This window comes from Palaemon carinicauda, chromosome 28, assembly GCF_036898095.1.
Source record: "Palaemon carinicauda isolate YSFRI2023 chromosome 28, ASM3689809v2, whole genome shotgun sequence".
In the NCBI taxonomy this organism is placed as follows: Eukaryota; Metazoa; Arthropoda; class Malacostraca; order Decapoda; family Palaemonidae; genus Palaemon; species Palaemon carinicauda.
The window spans coordinates 35,036,933-35,056,901 of record NC_090752.1 but is presented as its reverse complement, the minus strand read 5'-3'; the positions used below and the strand labels follow the sequence as shown (position 1 = coordinate 35,056,901).

Genomic DNA, 19,969 nt, shown 5'->3' with positions numbered 1-19,969 from the left:
GTAAATGGAGAAAAGTAAATGTATGTCTACTGTTATCCTGAAAACGATCTGCCGGACGAACTGTCTGAGGAGAAGTTGTCTTTAAGTTTGGACGCCGATGTCTATTCATTATATATGTCTGTATGTATGTGTGGGATTATATATATATATATATATATATATATATATATATATATATATATATATATATATATATATATATACACATACATATATATATACAGGTATATATATATATATATATATATATATATATATATGAATAGATTTCTACCTCATACTTGGGATCGAACCCTAGCCCCTTCAAATGAAAGGCCAGGTTGCTTCCAAATATGCCAGCAGAGCGACCTGGCCTTTCATTTGAAGGGGCTAGGGTCCAATCCCAAGTATGAGGTAAAAAATTAATTCTATTTGAACACGATATGTGTTGATTTTCATCCACACACACACACACACACACACACACACACACACACACATATATATATATATATATATATATATATATATATATATATATCCCTTTTTTCTAAAAAGGAAAGTATTTAATCAGATGGCCCTAACAGTATTAACTTGAGCATCAGAAACTTGGAGCCTTACTAAAGGCCTTACAACATAAGCTGATTATAACTTAAAAGAGCTATGGAAAGAATGATGATAATAATAACAATAAGAGACATAAATAGAGCAACATTGATACGACAGCAAACTAAAGTAGAAGATATTCTAACATATAAGAAATAGGAATGGACATGGGCAGGACATATAATGAGAATGTCAGACAATAGATGGACATTAAGAATTATAGAATGTGTCCCTAGAGATTGTAATAGAAGCAGGGGAAGGAAGAGAAGACGAACTTATAAAGTGGCATGTCTGGGGTCTTTATTCTATAGTGGACCAGTCACAGCTGATGACACACAAATTTACACACAGACACACACACACACACACACACACACACATATATATATATATATAAATATATATATATATATATATTTACTTATATATATAGATATATACTGTATATATATATTCACACACATATATATATATATATATATATATATATAAATATATATGTATATATATATTTATTTAGATATATACAGTAGATATATATAAATATATATATATATATATATATATATATATATATATATTCATATATATATACAGTATATATATATATATATATATTATATATATATATATATATATATATATATACACACGTTTAACTGGGGTCCACAAGGCACTACAAGAGTTGGAAGACCAAGACCTACATGGCTGAGGACTATGAAGCGTGAGGTAGGTGATGATGAATGGAGATGTATTGAATTAAAAACTCAAGATAAGGACGACTAATGAAATCTAACAGAGACCCTTTGCGTCAATAAGGGTAGGAGGAGATGATTTTTATATACACATATATACATATATATATATATATATATATATATATATATATATATATATATATATATATGTGTGTGTGTGTGTGTGTGTGTGTGTGTGAGTGAATGTATAAACCATAGGCAGAAACATAACATATACACATAGTAACATCCATCGCCTTCGAAAAAAAATTTAGAAAGTAATAATTCTATTGGAAAAAATTATGTGAATATTACATCATTATTGATTACCTAAAAATTAATTCTTCATAAAAGTACTCGGGAAATGCGTTTTTTCGAGGCGTATTTTTCGTTTAAAACGGCTCTGATTCGTACCGGAAATGGGTTGTTTTAAATCCCAAACCTGAAAAAATAAGTCGAAGCCTTCGATTATTTCAATGCGGTTTGCTGAAAACTTCAATTACCCTTCGCCCGAGTTCGATCACCGAGTGCGCTGCCGGCGTTACTTAATAATAAATGTAATAAATTATAGTATTAATTATCTTTTCATCTTCCTATTCAGTCTCTTAACTTTTCCTTCAAATTGCAAATCCGAGCGTTGAACGATTTCACAACTTTCAGACTCAAATCCATAAATCAAATCATGTAGTTTGTTATCATTATTACTATCATTATTATCATCAATTATTATTATCATTATTATTATTATTATTATTATGATGATGATGATGATGATGATGATGGTGATGATGATGATGATTAGTTACTAGGATTTATTGAAACGGAAGAAGAGTTTTTTTGCGAGTCCTAAACGGCTGCGGAAGAAAATTTTCCCGGATTTCCAGATGCTTTTAGAAGAAATGGCATAGACTTAGCATGGAGTTCTGAATGACCCTAGAACAGACTCTCCGAACGGCTTCGGAAGAAAATTTTCCCGGATTTCCAGATGCTTTCAGAAGAAATGGCATAGACTTAGCATGGAGTTCTGAATGACCCTAGAACAGACTCTCCAAACGGTTTCGGAAGAAAATTTTCCCGGATTTCCAAATGCCTTAAGAAGACATAGCCGTAGACTTAGCATAGAGTTCTGAATGACTCCAGAACAGAATCTTCCCGGAGCAGTTCTGAACGGCTACGCAACGAGCTTCAAAAGACTTCTGAAGACCTGATCTCCTTTTTTTCAAACTAAGCATGCAACGCAGTGAACTTTGTTAATGGCTATATTTGGAACAGGGAGCCGACTGTGAGAATTCCATATTACAACTACAGGATCGACAGGAGGCTCTTCGGAACACTTTCATCTACAGCTGGTTTTGGTGGTTGCTGCAGAAGTTGTCGAGCTTTGAAGAACATAATGTACGCGCCTTGAATGATCCTTTGCTTGAGCTTTTGGAAATAAGGACGGAGACAGAATAGTTCAACTAAGCGGTGAGCCACGTGAGGTTCTTCAACAGGATAGTTCCAAAATTCGACATTGAAGAAAGGACATATCCAGATCGTATTGGTAAATATACTGTATTGCTCGTCGTTTACTTTAGCGCGATGAAGTATGCGTAGAAAATTTATTGCATTCCTGTCTCTACCCATCGCCCCAATGGACAAAGACATGGATGCCATCGATTTCTCTGAGGAATCTGACGAACTGAGGACACAGGGAACTAAAATTTCTCTTTAAATCTAGAAGGAAACTGACGAACCTTGAAAGAATACGACGAAATCTCGAAGGAAAATGACGAACTAAAAGAAGTGGAAGATGAAATATAAAAGGAAACCGAAAACTAAAGACCTTGAATAACTAAAACTGAGAGAAGAGAACAGCAACGAAGAGCCTTTAAACAAACACGTAAATTAGCCTTTAATGCTAGAGGTAAATCAACTTGAAAATGAGGTAAAAAAGCCCCTAATGCGCAAAACAAGGCACCCTCAAAATAGAGGTAGAAAAAACCATTAATACTAGAAATAGGGCACCTCAAAATAGAGGTGAGAAACCCTTAATGCTAGAAATAGGACAAAAAAATAGAGGTAAAAAAGCCCATAATGTTATAAATAAGCCACCTAAAATAGAGATCAAAGAGCCTCTAATACTAGAAATAAAGCACCTCAAAATCGAGGTAAAAAGCCCCTAATGCTATAAATAAAGCACCTAAAAAGAGAGTTCAAAGAGTTTCTAATGCTACAAGTAATGCACCTCAAAATCTTGGTCAAAAAAACCTTTAATGCTATAAATAAGGAACCTAAAAGAAAAGTCAAAGAGACTCTAATGCTACAAGTAATGCACTTCAAAATCTTGGTCAAAAAACCTTTAATGCTATAAATAAGGAACCTAAAAAGAAAAGTCAAAGAGACTCTAATGCTACAAGTAATGCACCTCAAAATCAAGGTCAAAAACCTCTAATGCAATAAATAAGGTACCTAAAATAAGGAAAGAGCCTCTAATGCTAAACGAAATGCACCTCGAAATCAAGGTAAAAAAGCCCCTAATGCTATAAATAAGGAACCTAAAAAGAGATGTCAAAGAGTCTCTAATGCTACAAGTAATGCACTTCAAAATAAAGGTCAAAAAGCCCCTAATGCTATAAATAAGGAACCTAAAAAGAAAAGTCAAAGAGCCTCTAATGCTACAAGTAATGCACTTCTAAATCAAGGTAGAAAACCTCTAATGCAATAAATAAGGTACCTAAAAATAAGGAAAGAGCCTATAATGCTAAACGAAATGCACCTCGAAATCAAGGTAAAAGAGCCCCTAATGCTATAAATAAGGCACCTAAAAAGAAAGGTCAAAGAGCTCCTAATACTAAAAGTAATACCCCTCAAAATCAAGGTCAGTAAGCCCCTAATGCAATAGATAATGCACCTAAAAAGAGAGGACAAAGAGCCTCTAATACTAGAAGTAATGCACCTGAAAATCGGGGTAAAAAAAGCCCCTAATGCTATAAATAAGGAACCTTAAAAGAGAGGTCGAAGATCCTCTAATGCTATAAGTAATGCACTTCAAAATCAAGGTAAAAAAGCCCCTAATGCTATAAATAATGCACCTAAAAAGAGAGGTCAAAGAGCCTCTAATGCTACAAGTAATGCACTTCAAAATCGAGGTCAAAAAGGCCCAAATGCTATATACAAGGCTCCTAAAAATAGAGGTAAATAAGATCCTAATGCTATAAATAAGGCACCTAAAAATAGATGTCAAAGAACCTCTAATGCTAGAAGTAATGCACCTGAAAATCAAGGTCAAAAGCCCCTATTGCTATATATAAGGCTCCTAAAAATCGAGGTAAAAAAGTCCCTAAAACTTTAAACAAGGCACCCAAAAATAGAGGCCAAAGAACCTCTAATGCTAGATAGTAATGTACTTCAAAATCGAGGTAAAAAAAAAACCCTTATGCTTCAAATAAGGCACCTAAAAGGGGAGGTTAAAAAGCCTCTAATGCTAGAAGTAATGCACCTCAAAATCGAGGTCAAAAAGCTCCTAATGCTATATATAAAGCACCTAAAATAGAGGTAAAAAAGCCCATAATGCTATAAATAATCCCCAAAAGCTAAAGCTAAGGCACCTAAAAACAGAGGTAAAAAAAGATCCTAATGCTAGAGATAAGGCACCTCAAAATATAGGTAAAAAAATCCCCTAATGCTAGAGATAAAGCACCTGGCCCCTCAAAATCAAAGTAAAAAATCCCCTTATGCTAGAGATAAGGCACCTTAAAATAGAGGTTATATAGTCCCTAACGCTAGAGATAAGGCACCTCAAAACAGAGGTCAAAAAGCCCCTAATGCTAGAGATAAGTCGCCTCAAAATAGAGGTAAAAAAGCTCCTAATGTTAGAGATAGGGCACCCAAAAATAGAGGTAAAAAAGCCCCTAATGCTAGAAATAAGGCAACTTAAAATAGTGGTTAAAAACCCACTAATGCTAGAGATAAGGCACCTCAAAATCAGAGGTTAAAAAGCCCCTAATACTATAGATTAGGCTCCTTAAAGTAGAGGTAAAAAAGCTCCTAATGCTAGAGATAAGGAACCTCAAAATAAGAGGTCAAAAAGACACTAATGCTAGAGCTAAGGCACCTCAAAATAAGAGGTAAAAAAACCCCTAAAGTTAGAGATAAGGCCCCTAAAAATATTAGGTCAAAAAGCACCTAATGCTAGAGATAAGGCCCCTCGAAATAAGGGTAAAAATCCCGTAAAGCTAAAGTTAAGACACCTAAAAATAGAGGTAAAAAAGCCCCTAATGCCAGAGATAAGACACCTCAAAATAGAGGTAAAAAAGCCCCTAATGCCAGATATAAGATACCTCAAAATAGAGGTAAAAAAGCCCTTAGCGCTAGAGATAAGGCACCTAAAAATAGAGGTCAAAAAGCCCCTAATGTTAGAGATAAAGCACCTAAAAATAGAGGTAAAAAAACCCTAATGCTAGAGATAAGGCACCTAAAAATATAGAGGCCATAAAGCTAAAGTTAAAGCACCTGAAATAGAGGTAAAAAAGCCCCTAGTGTTTCGATGTGGCAGAGATGAGAATGTTGAGATGGATGTGTGGGGTGACAAGAAGAGATAAGATACGGAATTAAGTAATTAGGGGTACCACAGGAGTTAGAAAACTATCAGATAAGATCCAAGAAAGTAGACTGAGGTGGTATGGTCATGTCATGAGAAGAAATGAACAATATATTGGGAGGAGAGTGATAGAAATGGAGTTACAGGGAACAAGAAGGAGAGGGAGACCAAAGCGAAGGTGGATGGACTGTATCAAAGATGACCTTCGATCAAAGGGATTAACCGGTGATGAAGTGTGGGACAGAGGTAGATGGAGAAAGCTGAAAAGAAACATCGATCCCACATAGAAGTGGGAAAAGATGCAGACAAAGAAGATAAGGCACCTCAAAATAGATGTCAAATAACCTCAAATGCTAGAAGTAAGGCACTTCAAAATAAGAGGTCAAAAAACCCCTGATGCTAGAGGTAAGGAACCTCAAAATGTCGGGCCAAAGAGGTGCTACAAATAAGTACAGCATATACTTTAGGCATTTTTTATGAATGAAATGACCCCCGCTTCACCCAGGTGAGTGGTGAACTAAACAGCCAGCATACCTCCTCACCATAAAGGCTCCTGCTACTTAACACCCGTCATTGAGTCCCAGACCTTTCATATACAGTATAGCCATCCAGTATATATATATAAATTATAAATATATATATATATATATATATATACTATATATATATTATATATACATACATATATATATATATATATATATATATATATATATATATATACATACATATATATATATATATATATATATATATATATATAACATTAATATCTATATCTATATATATATAACTAACAATCTTGATTTTAATTAATGTAAATATCAACCACAATAGCATTTTAATATCGAATTTTATCTTTGGGAGTGAATATCCAGTGGAAATTCATTAATGATAATAGACTCTATGCCTCTTAGCCGAAACCATGCTTGCAGAGACTGTAACCAACCATGCTATCAAGATAAATACAAGTTTATTACAAGTCTACCGTGCATATTCCTGTCGAATTCAGGAATCTGTTTCTTTGATATAAAATAAACTCATCTCCATTACGATTGCTGATTAGTGTTTGCAACACGTTGTTATTGATATATATATATTCATGATAAATAACCACGTGTTGCAAACTCACTAATCAGCTATCATAGTGGAGAAGGGTTGCTTTCAAGTCTAAGAACAGATTTCTGAATTCGACAGGAATATGTACGGTAGACTTGTAAAAAACTTGTATATATATATATATATATATATATATATATATATATATATATATTACATATATATATATATATATATATATAACTATATATAAGTATGGAGAATCGTATATATAAATATATATATATATATATATATATATATATTATAATATATATATATATATACAGTATATATATAATATATATACATTTACATATACAAATATATGTATATGAATATAAATATATGATATTATATATATATATATATATATATAAACATATATATATATATATATATATATATATATATATATATATATATATATATATGAAAGAGATAGAGAGGTCTTATCTCTTATTCTTTTAAGTAATGCTATCGTTTTCGAGAATTAGTTATCGAAAAATATAATCACACCGATATATTTGAATTCCTTATTAAATTTCTATATGGAACATCCTTAAATATTGTGGGAGCTGACTATTCCAGTTAATATACGTGGGAATCATATATCCTTTGTTTGCATTATTCTAGCAGCTGCTCTCTCTCTCTCTCTCTCTCTTCTCTCTCTCTCATCTCTCTCTCTCTCTCTCTCTCTCTCTCTCTCTCTCTCTCCTCTCTCTCTCTTTGGAGTTCTAGAATGAGTTAGATAAGATCATAAGAACTCTCCAAATGTTTAAACTAAATCGTCCTACCAAAGAGCAAATGGAGTATCTGCGAATGGACTAAAAAGTCTTTGAGACATCCAAAATCCTTGAAACTCTCTCTCTCTCTCTCTCTCTCTCTCTCTCTCTCCTCTCTCTGTCTCTCTCTTCTCTCTCTCTCCCCTGGTATATATATATATATATATATATATATATATATATATATATATATATATATATATATTACCTGTATCCAATATTTTATAATATTTGGATGTTCCCAAGGATCACAAAAGACCGCTAACTACTTTGCAAGTTGATGTTAGAATTGTATTTCTTTCGGGTGAAGATACCACGCTCCAAAAATGTTCAGTAACCACATAAAAATAATGTTAGAATGATATATGCCCCGTTTTCATTGCGAGTTGGAATCATTGATATTAAATGTTATCACTAAGGGTATTAGCTTAGCAAGTAATAATAATAATAATAATAATAATAATAATAATAATAATAATAATAATAATAATAATAATAATAGTAATAATAATAATATCCATCATCATCATCCTTCATAAATGTTAATATGCAAACCTCGTCAAGCCATACATTAAGATCACTCCAATTGCCACCTCTCCACCATCATCTTTTAACCCCTCACCTGGTATTATCCTTCTACCCCATCCCCAATGTTTGAGGTTTAAAGGTCTCACAGTTATGATAAGATCCTTCTGGTGGAAGCTTTTTAGTAAATGAAAAACAAAATAGTAAGGTGACAATATTTCATACAGTTTGCTTTCCAGATGTTTAAAATTATATCAAAACTATAGATAACGAAGTAAATATGCGAAAGACTGATTGAATAAATATCGAGAGTAATGGATTTCTTGAAGAGCTTACCGGGGGAACACTTTTAAGGTGTTGGACATCAAGACATGAAACGACAAATAAAATCGTAATAATACGAATACTCAAGGCTAAGGAAATATTTCCTTTTGCCTTGGGAAGGGTGAAGCCAGCTAGACTCGGGCCTTTGAGCATTGAGCAATCGTCACCAGGGAAGGGGATTCGCTTGGAAGTGAGCGAGTTGCCCAGATAATTTGATTGATTGACTGATTGATTAGGAGTTTTTTTGTCATCCTGACATCTAAGGTTATTGACGCCGAACCAGATAATTTGAGTAAACAATTTGTCTTTTATACCCTACATCCTATATACCACATCATCACTATAATAATGCACCAATGAACTTTCATTGCATGTCATTTCATATATTTATTGCCACTAGTCACTTCTGAAACAATATAGATTATGTTAACTGAATATGCATTTCAAGTCTCCAACCTTAAAATGATATAATTGATATAGCAAAGAATACTATTTTCTCTAAGAGGGCCGGAGCCAAATTAGCCTGTGACAAAAGCTGACCCCAACCACACCGAGCTACGTGGCTCATGATCGAAATCAAAGGAAAACACTAAAATCAACAACTAAACCTTTAAACCTCATTACCTTCTAAATTTTGAACAAAGGCCACTTATTAATGATTGGTGACCCAATAGATGCTATTTGAAACGATACATTATTAGCCCCTACATATGATACGAATGCCCACAGTGTGTAATTATGTGGAGAGAGAGAGAGAGAGAGAGAGAGAGAGAGAGAGAGAGAGAGAGAGAGAGAGAGGGGGGGGGGGTTGCTTTAAAAAATGCAAACGAAGGATATTTCCGTGTTATGAATATTAATATAAATACTCAATTCCAATATTATTCAATAAAATTTTATATAGAAATAGGATAGGAAAATTCAAATAAAAAGTTATGATAAAATATTTTGATGAATTAGTTTCGAGACAAAGAAAAATATCATTTCGAAACTAATTCATCAAAATATTTTATCATAACGTTTTATTTGAATTTTCCTATCCTATTTCTATATAAGAAGAAATTTCGAAATAAAATTAGATTACATTTCTTAAAAGAATAAAAAAAGTTCTCTCTCTTCATCGCATTTCTTTGAGTGAGATCGGTAACTTCCCTCCTCCTCACATTCGAACCAACCTAACGAAGTCTCGGTTGTTTAATGTCGGGCCACCTTTCAGGGCAAGAGGGGCATGATCTCTCCAAGTCACGTCTGGCCAGGCGACACTGGTTTGTTGCTGGGTGTACAGTACTGTACCCACTGGTGTATGAATGGCTTTGATTTTGGAAAAAGATGTTATTTTACATTTGAACTTTAGGTTTTCCACTTGTATTATAACAGCCAAATATTGCCCAGATACTAGGAATTATCACTGATAGAATGGATAAATGAATGAATAAAAATATATATGGTCACATACAAGTCCCTGTTGTTTACATTACTTCCATGGATAGCTAACAAAAAGCATTGCTTTCGTTAACCACGTTTGTGAGACCAAGGCTTGTGACGTCACAGTATTGGGGCTTCACAGCCTAAGCTGCTCGCTGGCTGATCTGTTGTATCTGGACTCCCTAACAACGAATGAAATAAATGAATGACGAATCTATGGTTACCCTCCCCCCTCCCTTGATGCCCTAAGAACAAGCTTATTTTGTTCAGTGGTAAATCCAGCCATGTGAGAACACCCCCGTGAAGCAGTACCATGGGGCAAAAAGTGTGATTGTATTTTTACCATAAAACAAGATCACTTTTTTTTTTCTAAGAAAGAGGTTTTCTAAAAAAGATTTAAACTTATATTTCTCATAGATTTATACCTCATTATTAAGTTATTTTTTATCCTTTTTATTAGTTTTATTTTTTTAGCATTTATGTTTTTTAATCCCGAATTTAATCGGGCTACATCTGTAAGAATCGAGATTGACTCATTGGGCTGCTATATATCCTCCTTTTAATAATAATAATAATAATAATAATAATAATAAACCTCAGAATACTTTTGTGGTCTCGATATAGTTTCGTGACCTCAAGAATAACTTATAACCCCAGAATTTCTCAGGGCATCAGAATAGTACTCTATAGTGACCTCAGAATAGTCACGGGATCTCAGATTAATCTTGTAATCTCTGAAAAGTCTTGTGGCCACAAAAACAACTCTGACCTCAGAATTGTCTGGAACTTCAAAATAGCTTTGTGTTCTCCAAATACTATTATTATTACTAGCTAAGCTATAGCGCTTGTTGGAAAATCAGGATGCTATAAGCCTAAGGGCTCCAATAGAAAATAGCCCAGTAAGGAAAGGAAATAAGGAAATAGATAAAAATATGTGTCCGGGTGTACCCTCAAGCAAGAGAACGATAACCCAAAACAGTAGACCATGGTACAGAGGCTATGACACTACCCAAGACTAGAGAACAATGGTTTGATTTTGAAGTGTCCCAGAATTGCTGCTTACTATAGCTAAAGGGTCGCTTCTTTACCAAGAGAAAAATAACCACTGGATAATTACAGTGCAGCAGTAAACTCCCTGAATGAAGAAGAAGTTTTGGTCATCTTGTTTTCAGATGTATGAGGAAAGAGGAGTGTGTAAAGAATATCCCAGACTATTCGGTGCATGTGTAGGCAAAGGAAAAGTGAGCTGTAACCGGAAAGGGGTCCAATGTAGTACTATCTCGCCAGTTAAAGGATCCCATAATTCTCTGAGAATAACCTTATGACCGTCTTCAGTAACTTACCTTCTTCCTCCAGTCCTCAGTGTTCGTAAGGCTTCGAGTCTCATCGATGACGTAGTTGATGAATTCCGGGAACGTTGGAAAAGGAGATTTGATGGTGGAATCTGGAGGTCGGTACTTCGCTATGATCGTCTTCTGCATCTTCCGGAATTGGAACTTCTTAGGACCCGGTTTCATTTTTGTCATTTTGTCGCGGTAGGCCGAAAGAATCCTGTTGGAAATCATTATTATTAGCTAAGCTACAACCCTAGTTGGAAAAGCGGGATGCCATAAGCCGAAGGCCTCAAACGGAAAAAAATAGCCCAGTGAGGAAATTAAATAAGGAAATAAATAAACTCCAATGGAAGTAATGAATAATTAAAATAAAGTATTTCAAGAACAATAACATTATTGTATAAACCTGGATGATAATTACCTCCATTTAATTTAGGTTGAATTTATGTCTGTATTCCATTCTCAGAATAATTACTTAGTCACTATTTAGATTAAATCTAAACTCCCTCTCTCTCTCTCTCTCTCTCTCTCTCTCTCTCTCTCTCTCTCTCTCTCTCTCTCTCTCTCAATATATATAATGCTGGTTTCATATGTTTAGCGATTATTCAGCTAATTATATAAGTAAGGACAAAATTATGAATTAATATTATAATTATAACCTTGATGGTAAATGTCTTTTTCTATTTCTATTTTTATTCACACTTTTTTAATAAATCCTCGATCTTAAAAATGATTCCAGATTAGAAAAAACGCCACCTGAAAAAGAGTTCTAAAACCCTTCGAAAGTCTCCCCACCCCCCTCCATTATAATCCATTGATTTGGTTTTACCTATTGACGAAACAATGACTAATGTACCTCACCTCAATCATGACCTGTGTGGGAGTATAGACATGCTCGTTAAAAGAAACAAAATCAAATCGTAATTTTTTTAACTACTTTCACATCTAATATTTTGGTCTTTTCCTGATTAGCTGTTCAGCATGGTACACTCTGGGACGATCTCAGTGCAATGGTTTATCTGAATTATGAAAAATCTCATCTAAAATGCATAAACAACTAACTAAACGACGGTGCCCGAGATTAATATCCAGATCAAGCGAAATGAATTTAGTTGATTGCAAGTTTTTTTAAATAAATTAAGACAAGAATCAGCAGCTGAAGACCAAATAGGAGAACAATACTCGAAACAAGGTAGAATGGAAAAAAAAAATAAAACATTTGTTCAGGTTAGATGAATCACCAAAAATTTTAAAAGACTTTTTCAATAAGCCCATTTTTGTGCAATTGAAGAAGAAACTGACCAAATGTCTTTCTTAAAAGTAAATATGCAATCAAGAATCACACATAAAATTCTAAAAGTGTATACAGTTAATGAAACACTATCAATGCAAAAATCTGGATAACGAGCTTCTGTCCTCAAGCTGCTTACAATCATAATTTGAGTTTTGTAAGGGCTCAGCTTCATGCCCCATAATTTTCACCATACACCAATTTTAGTTAGATCTCTATTAGGGGATTCAGCAACCTCAGATCTATATTCAGGAGATGGAATCTAGGCAAAGAGAGTGGCATGATCTCATATGCAACAAGATTGTTTACTAGGACAAATGTTAATAATAATGTATGCGTGTGTAGCCTAAAATTGTGACTTTATTCAATCTTAATTTAATCAACGACAATGATAACAATAAAATAGTAATGATAATGACCTTGTGAACGGATGTCTGACGATGATGACACGAACGCTCTGCCGCAAAACGTTCGCTTTTTCCTTTTCGGATTTTGGCGTCCAGTAAATATGACGTACATCGCTCTGCCTCACGCGGTTCTTTTTCTGCAAAGAAATAATAGTGAGTCTCATTTGCTTCGAGGAAAGAAATAAAAAGTAAAGTGGTAAATTAAATTAAAGGAAAACTAGAAGAAAAGAAAGCAGTAATGACCAAGCTGAGATTTGTAAATAATAATGGCAGAAGAGATTACATAATTAAACTTAACACTAAGGAAGCAGTAATAGTAATAAAGACAAAGTTGAATGTGATTGACTTGAAATGAAATTATAGAATCAGGATGAAAAGAATAGGATTTGTGTATTTTGCAGCGAGTCAGATCATACAACAGACCATATGTTTTTCATGTGAAGAATTGAAAAAAAATTATAAGTAGTGGCATAGATTTAAGGAAGTTAGAATCATCAACCAAAGAAGTTGCCCGATATACTAGAGAGGCTATGGAAGTTAGAAATAAAAGAATTCAAGCTACCTGTGCAGGAGGTATCCAATGACAATGAACTTTCCACAGATTGCAGAGCTTTGCACATACGCTTGTAGTAATGTGACCACAATCAATCATAGTGTTGTGGAGTAAGTAACGAAGAACCTGGAAGCTTGATACGAGGACTAATTCCATTTTCTATCAATATCATATATGTGTGCATTATTTATAAATGTTCTTTTTTTATGATGAGCAATAGAAATCATCGATATACAAACATCTGATGGGAAAGGTACATGGGAATGAATGAGAAATTTTGTCATCTACATAAACTATTTGATGGCATTTGTGGACTATGAAAAAGCCTTTGATAGTGTGCCCCAGTCAATTTTTTGGAGAGTCCTACGTTATTATGGAATTCTTCTTAAATAGATGAATTTGATTAAGTCTGTTCATGAGCATAGCCAGTGCAAAGTTAATTCTAGTGGAGTCCTATCAAATGAATTTCCAGTAAACAGCGGAGTACTCCTAGGAAATGTGTTGTCACCTATGTTGTTTATCCTCCTCATGGATTTTGTAATGCGTAGAACAGTCGGAGATGGTGGAGACGAATTGGACTGGATTGGTAACAGGAAATTGGTAGACCTAGAGTGTGCTGATGATGTTGTCCTTATTAGCAGAACGCCACAAGACTTGCAATACTTGCTTACCAGAATACATGAAATATCACACGAGGTTGGGCTCAAGATAAATAGAAGAAAGACAGAAATGATGAGAACGAAGTTTGCAATGGAAGATGAAATATCATTGGAAGGAAAAATAATTAATGAGGTCGAATCATTAAAGTATTTAGGAACTATGATAGCCAATACAGGGTCTTTAGAACTAGAGTTTAGTGAAAGATTGAAAAAAGAAAATCAGACAATGGCTAGGTTAAGTAAAATATGGAAATCAAATTGCCTGAAATTACATATAAAAAAATTTAATGAGATCGGTGTTACTATATAGACATGAGTCATGTTATGGCAATGAAACAATCTCCAACGGATTTAGTAGATTGGAGAACAAAGCCCTCAGAAGGATATTGGGAGTTAAATGGCAGGACAGGATTAGAAATTAAATCATAAGACTCGAGTGCCATATATGGATGAGATCATGATGAATGGTAGATGGAGATGGTTTGAGCATGCTCTTCGCACTCCCCAAGAGAGATTAGTTCACAAAACGTTTAGCTGGTCTCCACAAGAATTGAAGATCCAGGTCTACATAGCTGAGGACGAGGAAGCGTGAAGTGGGAGATGATGAGTGGAGAAGTATTGAATTAAAAGCTTAAGATAGAGACAACTGACAAAATCTAACTAGGGCCCTTTGCGTCAATAGGCGTAGGAGGAGATGATAATGGTGAAATAAACCATTGACATTTTCAGACGATTTAGCAATCCGACGTGTGTGATCGCTTTGAGATGGAAGGTGGAGACTGAATTAAATTTCAGGTTGAATTATATATACGAATTTGACCCATATGTCCCTTCTTCTTGGTCCGGGGAGACTTTTTGATGCCAATATCCAACTTAGTGAGAAACCTGCAATTGTTCTATGAAATAAAATTGAGAGTTTAACGGCAATATGGAAGAAAGCAGCATCGGTGATACAGTAGATGGTTAAAAAGTGGTTGCATCTAATGACCAAAGAGATGTTGCAAATACCTTTAAGTAACAGCTTACATACCACGGGAGGTGCACCGACCGTGAAACAAACCCCCTCTCCCAACCGAACTGTGAGAGGTGTGGAAGTTGACATAGGAAGAATCATGAGGATTGGTAACGTCAAGCTCAAGTAGACAGGAAAAGGTTTGTAATAAAAAGTAGGAATAGAGTTATTAGGGTAATAAAAACCACGAAGAACATTAATATAAAAAGAAGGAAAGAGAAAGAGCACCAATTGTTAAGCAGTTGAGAAAAACGTTAAAGGAATGTTTACAGTTACAAGGAAAATCGCAGTAATGTGCGAATAAAAAAAAAAAGTCTAAACTGTCGAATGATACTGTATTACGAGAAACGACTAGGAATTATTCAAAATAATATAGAAAGCGACTCAACATCAGTAAAGCAGGAAAGATAATTTGTAGGCTTACATTTTACAATGATATACGGAGGTAAAGAGTCCACTAGAAAGCGAATAATTTTGCAGTGATAGATTCTTACTCTATTTTCATTTGGGAGTTTTTGCGCCAAAATGCAAAAGGGTGATTTTTTTCCATTAAATTACCAACCACACTATTTAATCAGGGCTTGGGTTGATATGGGAAGTCTCCCCTTCATGGCTCCATACATAAAAAAATAACATCTGGGAACAAAATCAAACTTAAATTCTGGAATTTTACTACATAACTCTACCACCCAAGGTACGAGAGATCTTGAGCAACAAACATATTGAACCAATTAGAATCGCCATCTTCCTTCAGGATAGAGAAAACCACTGAATGTTTTCAAAAGAAGAAGAGCAGCGGGAAACCAACATTCAACATGCAATTGTGGTAAAACCAAGCAGTAAGAAACAAAGCAAGATTTGAGGTCAAGAATTAAGGATAGTAACCTAAGTGCAGTTAGGTACCGAAAGAACGTAGTAAAGACCCCTATGTAATGCCTACAGTGCATCACGTAAAGTATACTTATAGCACTATCTCTCTACCGAGGGAACCTAATACAGTAGATCCTTCATACTGTATATTCCGATGACAGTTGATGACTCACCTGAAGTTTTTCAGCTTGGGAGAAATGCGTAGAAAACTCATCATCATGGATGTAGATGCTACCTAGAATAATAATATAATAATAATAATAATAATAATTAATAATAATAATAATAATAATAATAATAATAATATAATGTCGAAAATATCTCAATTTTATAATTTTTTCAGTATCTGTGTTAATGATTAACATGAAATACTTACCTACTATGTATTAGTCATAATATCTTGACGTTGATACTGTCTACCCAAAACCTTAGAGAGAGAGAGAGAGAGAGAGAGAGAGAGAGAGAGAGAGAGAGAGAGAGAATCTTTGCATTTACTAATTTCAGGATAGCCTGCCGTTATGAAAAATTCCTTTTTCTTTTTTAATTCTGTAATATTCCTTTAAATCAATTAAAGAAGAACTAGACGAACTTACTTTATAATTGGGACACCACACAATACTTGGGTATGTTTAGTGTCCCAAACAAGGTGGTTTGCCCCACTTGGTTGGTGAAGAGAAGGAGGCTGTTGCTTGCACACCCTCTCAACCAACTTGGCCCTCTCTTCAAAGACGTTTATTCTGCTTTGCAAAATAACCCTTTCCTGTGAATATAAAGGAAATATAATCAAACAACACAATAAAAAAATTGGTATTTTCTTAGTGAATTTACATTTGTTTGATCGTTTCGAAGAATTGTTTCCATTTTAACAAAAGAAAAACTTCATCAACACCTTACATGGATTCTAAGAACATGTATTAAGATTGATTTGTGCTTTGCTATTTTGCGAAAGTTCAAAGGAAATTTTATATATATATATATATATATATATATACATATATATATATATATATACATATATATATATGTAAATATATATATATGTAAATATATATATATATATATGTATATATATACATATGTATATATATGTATATATATAATATATATATATGTATATATATATATATATAATATGTATATATATATATATATATATATGTGTGTGTGTGTGTGTGTGTGTAAAAATATTTCATAAAGATATTCAAGTTTAAATTATAACAAAATAGCTCCACCTACTTTTGGACTGTATTTATCATAAATTAATATGACCGTAGAGCAGATGCGTTAGAAAACTTAATAGTAATTGGCCAAACTTGTTTCTGTTGTTGATTTAGCAAATCTTGGAATTTATTAATAGGTTCTCTCAGGTTGTCTCCAGTCTCTACGGAACCTGAACCTCCACTCTCTGGTGTGATATCTAAGTCGGCAAAATCATCGTAAAAGGCTTCTGCTTGTGACTTCAACCTACTTCCCGAATCGCCAGGATTCATACTGTCCTGTGTAGGCTCATTTGTGACCCTGTCTCTGACATTATCGTCATATGACTGACCAGTTGCTGTCTCCACGGAAGATACTAACTCCAATTTATCGAAAAGGACTTTCTCACTGGTAACGTCCTCCGAATCCGTCGGCACTGGCCGAAACCCTGATGACACTGTGTTATCGGCGGTCAGATCGCCAACATCACCTGAGGCAAGCTCGTCGGTTTTAGTGTTGACATTCCAATCTTCGTCTGAAGATATCACCTCAACGATGCTCTGGTTTTCGTCATGTTTACCTCTATAATGGGTCATGTGGGGTGATGGTCGTGGTATAACTTGGCTTGGCTGTATCGTGTCGACATAACTGAGAGTGTAGAGGATGAAATAGGTGGTGAAAATAGTGAGAAACAACAGATGTAAGGCAGACTTAAAGTTCCTCAGACCCAAACATCTGCATTTCACGCGCTCACTCCCGCAAGAAGGCAAATTTCCTCCTTTTCATGTGATTCTGGAAAAAAGATATTTAATTCACCAACTAAATTTTCAAAATGAGATAATCATAAATTTATATATAACCACACAATGCACTCAATAAAGAGAGGCCAGATGACGGAAAAGACGTATTATTTAATACCTGAACATTCTCTGAAAAGATTTTTCCTTTATATGTACATTTCTATACGAAACTGAATTTATGATTTAAATGCATCTACGATGTTCCAGTTCAGGTTTTCGTTCGTGAATTAGGGAATTGAATAAATAAAATAGTCACACACCTACACACACACACACACACACACACATATATATATATATATATAATATATTAGCCATAACTAGTTCACTGCAAGATAAAGGCCTCTGATAAGTCCTCGCACTTGCATCTGTGTATGGTCTGTTCTATGCCAGTCTATGCGCGCAAATTTTCTTTAGCTCGTTAATCCTTCGTCTTCTCTTGCTTACCCTACTTCTTTTGCAATCTCTAGGGACATATTCTGTTACCCTTAATGTCCATCAATTATCTGTCATTCTCATTTATATGCAATGCCCATGTACATTTATTTTTCTTACATGTGTTAAAATATCCTGTACTTAAAGTTGGCTCTTGTATCTATGTAGTTCTTTTTGTCTCCTTATATTATTCGCATCATTATTCTTTCAGTACCTCTTTGAGTTGTAACTAGCTTACGTTCTAAGATTTTAGTAAGGCTCAAAGTTTCTGATGTTTAAGTTAATATGGGTAGGGCCATCGGTTTAGGTACTTTTCTTTTTATAGAGTGTGACATTTTATTTTCATAATCTCCTTTTGTTTACCAAAAATCTCTCCTTCCCTTTCTTATTCTTCTTGCAATGCCTGTCTCATGTCTGGGAAAACATTTACTGACTCTCCAAAGTACGCATATTTATTAACAAACTCCAGAGTTTCCTTCCCACCTATTTCCGGTGTCTGCATTTTCAGTGAACATTATCTTAGTTTTACTCATATTCATTTTCAGCCCTACATATCTACTTTCTCTAATCAAATCTATTATCATCTTTTGCAATTCCTCTCATGATTCACTAAGTAGGAATTATGTCATCTACAAATCTTAGGTTGTTAATGTATTCCCCATTGATGTTAATTCCTACATTTTCCCAATCTAAATTCTTAAACACTTCTCTCAGGCACGATGTGAATAATCTCAGAGAGATGGGGGTCTCTGTCTAGCTCCTTTCTCCGTCAGAATTTTTTCCCTATCTTCAAGTAGTTTTAGGATATCTTCAAGCATTTTCACATAAGATCCATCTAATCCTTGTCTTTGAAGCGTTTTCATTGCAGCTGAAGTTTGACAGAATCAAAAGCTTTCTCGTGGTCGATAAATGCCGTAGATAGTGGTTTGTCATCTTCTGTTGATTTTTTCCATTATCTGGTTAATTACATTGATATGGTCAGTTGTTGAATACCCACGTTTAAAGCCTGCCTGCTCTCTTGGTTGATTAAAGTCTATCTGGCATCCTATTCAGCCTAATATGATATTTGTAAACATTTTGTACATAACTGAGCGTAAACTTATATATTTATATATATATATATATATATATATATGTGTGTGTGTGTGTGATGTATTTTTATTTATACACAATACACATATATATATATAATATATATACATATATACACACACATATATATATATATATAGTATATATAGCCTATATATATATATATATATGATAATTTTGCACATTTATATAGGTTCTTCATAATCATATAAGCCATATATCATACACCTCTTACTATCAGGATTCTCTCTACCTCGAGAT

General features: G+C 34.1%; 1 pseudogene; it reads right to left on the bottom strand.

The window, feature by feature from the left end:
• The window catches only part of LOC137621771 (carbohydrate sulfotransferase 11-like), a 24,251-nt pseudogene extending 5,185 nt beyond the window's left edge, over positions 1–19,066 (bottom strand).
• Between the last annotated feature and the right edge of the window lie 903 nt (positions 19,067–19,969).